The following is a 3,814-nucleotide window of genomic DNA, read 5'->3' as shown; positions in this document are numbered from 1 at the left end:
TTCATGCATATTTTTTTATTTGTTTTGAGTCTGTGACGCTTGAGGACAATCATCGATTTAAGTTTGGGGGTGTGATAAGTGGCATTTTATACCACTTAGAACGTCTTAAAATGGCTTAAATTGGTGTCTTGAAATCAAGTATTTTGTGTATTTAATGCGTTTTTCTAGTGTTCATACATTTCAGGGTATTAGTTGCATTTCGGGGGAGGAATCATCAAGAATAAGCCTTGGCATGTGTTCACCATTGCGAGAGGAAAGGAATGGGCAGATTACGGCGAAGAAACGGAGTAAGCTTGGAATTTTTCCAGTAGGGTCCTGCGCGCCCGCGCAGCAATGCTGAGCGGCCGCGCAGCAGCCTGCGCGCCCGCGCAGAAATGCTGAGCGGCCGCGCAAGGTCGGGGAAAAAGCTGAATTATTTTAGACTTCTACTTCTGTGTGGCTTCCAACTTCTATGTAATCTGAGTTTTATGGGACTATTATATAGGTAGATTTGAGACGTTTTCATAGAGAGTATTAAGGAGATTATGTTTTAGATTGTGTTTTACACAAGAAGCGAAGGAGATAAGGAAGAAGACCAATTTAGCACACCGCAACGAAGAGGAAGCATATATTCTTGTGATTCTTGTTTCGTTGTAACGTTGGATGCTAGTTTTCTTGCTTTGACTTATTTACTCTTGTGACGTACTCTGTTTTAATATAATTAGTTTAGTTATTATTTTCTTGTATTTGTTTATCATGATTTCATATGAACCCATGATGGCGATGAGTTCTATTATGGGCTAATCGTGATCATGGGGTTACAACGGATTTATTATGGAATTCTTTAGTTAATTGTTTAATACTTTAGTATGTGATGATTGCATGATATCTAGTATTGGTTGTGCGTATTCGTCTTATGTGCGTCGCGAACATATAAGATAGGGTGTTAATCTCTTGTGAAGCGACGGTGGATCTTGAGATTTAGAACTTGCCATGCTAGCATAGGTTCATGTACGTTGTGCATGATTAGTGGGTAACTCTAACAGTTTTATTTGCCCTATGTAATCAAAAGGAATAACTTGTGCTTAAATCGTTGTGTTGTCAATTTCTGTAGACATATAGGAACTCAACATAATTGATGACTATTCAACTTCTATCTTAATTGTGGATGCTTGGTAGAATGGTATTAGTACAATGAAAGTTGGCTTTTATCAGTTTCGTGTTATTCGATTAATGTCATCACTGTCACATGCTAAATGTAATAACAATGGCTATAGAAGGAAGTAATAATGAAGTTGTGATCTCATGAGTGTTTTATTATTGATAATTTGAAGTGTTAGTTAAGTGGTTAATTAAGTAGTTAATTATAATTAATATTTGATCAACAATTTTAAGTGTTATTATCTTAACATTGAGAAGTAATCGTACATTGGTGAGTAAGTTTAATTAGACAATAATTTAGTCTGAGTCTCTGAGGGAACGAACTAGAAAGTATTCTATATTACTTGCGAACGCGTATACTTGTGTGAATATTAGTGCGTATTTTCACCCTAACAAGTTTTTGGCGCCGCTGCCGGGGACTCGGCGTATTTGTTTAGTTTATGTACTTACCATCATTGGTCATTAGGACTCAGTGATTAGGACGTAGTAGTTACTTACTCTTTTCGGTTGTGTTTCAGGTACTTTAGCAAGCGTTTATGCAAACTCGTTCTCGTGCTTGCAAGAGGACTTTAGATACAACTGAGGAGACAAACGAAGTTCTTGATATTCCGGAGAAGTTAGATTTTGAGGATTCGGATTCAGGCGCTGAGCAGAAAGAACCAGTAAACATGGGAGATCGTATTGTTCAAGCTGATCCAGCTCTTATGGATTTTTCTCGGCCTAAAATTGATGATATTCAGTCAAGCATTCTTCATCCGGCTATTCAAGCTAACACCTTTGAAATCAAGCCGGACACTATTCAGATGGTGCAGAATTCTGTTTCTTTTGGAGGAGCGGCAACTGAAGACCCCAACATGCACATAAGAAATTTTGTCGAGATCTGCAGCACTTTTAAGTATAATGGCGTGACTGATGAGGCTATCAAGTTGAGGCTTTTCCCATTCTCACTGAGGGATAAGGCTAAAGAATGGTTACATTCTGAACCAGCTGGGTCCATCACTACGTGGCAAGATCTTGCGCAAAAGTTTCTGGTGAAGTTTTATCCAATGGCAAAGACTGCTGCTATGAGGAGTGCTCTTACTCAGTTTGCACAGCAACCTACAGAATCTATGTGCGAGGCTTGGGAACGCTACAAGGAAATGTTGAGAAAATGTCCACATCATGGAATGCCGGATTGGATGGTAATCACTGGTTTTTATAATGGTTTGGGGGCCCAATCTCGGCCCATGCTCGATGCAGCAGCTGGAGGAGCCTTATGGGCTAAAATCTATACTGAGGCGTATAATCTTATAGAGACAATGGCTGCAAATGAGCATCAAAACCCAACTCAGAGGATGACGTCAGGCAAGGTCGCAGGTATTCTGGAAGTTGATGTAGCCACCGCTATTGCAGCCCAGCTCCAAGCGCTATCAATGAAGGTTGATTCTCTGGCTACGTATGGAGTTAATCAAATAGCTATGGTTTGTGAGCTTTGTGCAGGTTCTCATGCTACGGATCAGTGTTCTCTTGTCAACGAATCTGTTCAGTATGTGAATAATTATCAGCGACAACAGCAGCCTGTGCCAGTGACCTATCATCCTAATAACAGAAATCATCCAAATTTCAGCTGGAGGAATAATCAGAATGCTATTCAGCCACCATATCAGCAAGGGGTGAGTAAACAGTTTAACCCACCTGGATTCCAGCAACCACAGCAGTATGCTACAAGGCAATCATATCCTCAACAGGGAAGTGCAGCTGCACCTACTAGTGCTGATTTTGAGGAACTTAAGCTGTTGTGCAAGAGTCAGGCGGTTTCTATCAAGACCTTGGAAAATTAAATCGGTCAATTAGCCAATGCAGTGCTCAATCGTCAACCTGGCACTCTTCCCAGTGACACGGAAGTACCAGGCAGGAAGGAAGCTAAAGAGCAAGTCAAGGCTATTACCTTAAGGTCTGGAAAAGTAGCTGAGGATGAAAAGGCAAAAGAAGTAGAAGCTGAAGTTAGAGATGAAGAATCTAAGAAAAAGGAGAAAGCGGCGGAACCAAGGAAGACTACTGTTGAACACACTCTGCCTGAGGCTAATACAGGGGAGAAACAGCTCTATTATCCACCACCTTTTCCTAAGAGATTGCAACAACAAAAGCTGGATAGACAGTTCGGGAAGTTTCTGGAGGTGTTCAAGAAACTTCACATCAGTATACCTTTCGCTGAGGCTCTGGAACAAATGCCTAGTTATGCGAAGTTTATGAAGACTATTCTTTCAAGGAAGGTGAAACTGGATGACCTTGAAACCGTTGCTCTCACGGAAGAATGTAGCGCGGTTCTGCAACAAAAGTTACCACCAAAACTGAAAGATCCAGGAAGCTTCACCATTCCTTGCACCATTGGCAATCTAACTTTTGACAAGTGCCTTTATGATTTGGGAGCAAGCATTAATCTGATGCCCTTGTCGATCTTTAAAAAGCTGGATCTGCCTAATCCAAAACCCACATACATGTCGCTACAATTGGCGGACCGTTCCATTACTTACCCAAGGGGCATAGTTGAGGATGTGCTCGTCAAGGTGGATAAGCTCTTCTTTCCAGCAGATTTTGTTATTCTGGATTTTGAGGAAGATAAGAAGATTCCCATAATCTTGGGGAGGCCTTTCTTGGCTACTGGCCGTACCTTGATAGATGTGCAAAAAGGAGA

At 41.0% G+C, this 3,814-nt stretch overlaps 1 non-coding gene across 1 annotated transcript; it reads right to left on the bottom strand.

The window, feature by feature from the left end:
• Positions 1–2,201: 2,201 nt before the first annotated feature.
• LOC141687646 (small nucleolar RNA R71) lies at positions 2,202–2,308 on the bottom strand. The gene has a single exon (XR_012561136.1). It is a non-coding gene; the product is annotated as a small nucleolar RNA R71 (small nucleolar RNA).
• Positions 2,309–3,814: the final 1,506 nt, after the last annotated feature.

This window comes from Apium graveolens, chromosome 9, assembly GCF_009905375.1.
Source record: "Apium graveolens cultivar Ventura chromosome 9, ASM990537v1, whole genome shotgun sequence".
Classification (NCBI taxonomy): domain Eukaryota; kingdom Viridiplantae; phylum Streptophyta; class Magnoliopsida; order Apiales; family Apiaceae; genus Apium; species Apium graveolens.
Note: the sequence above shows the minus strand (reverse complement) of the source record. Positions and strands in the feature narration are given on the sequence as shown.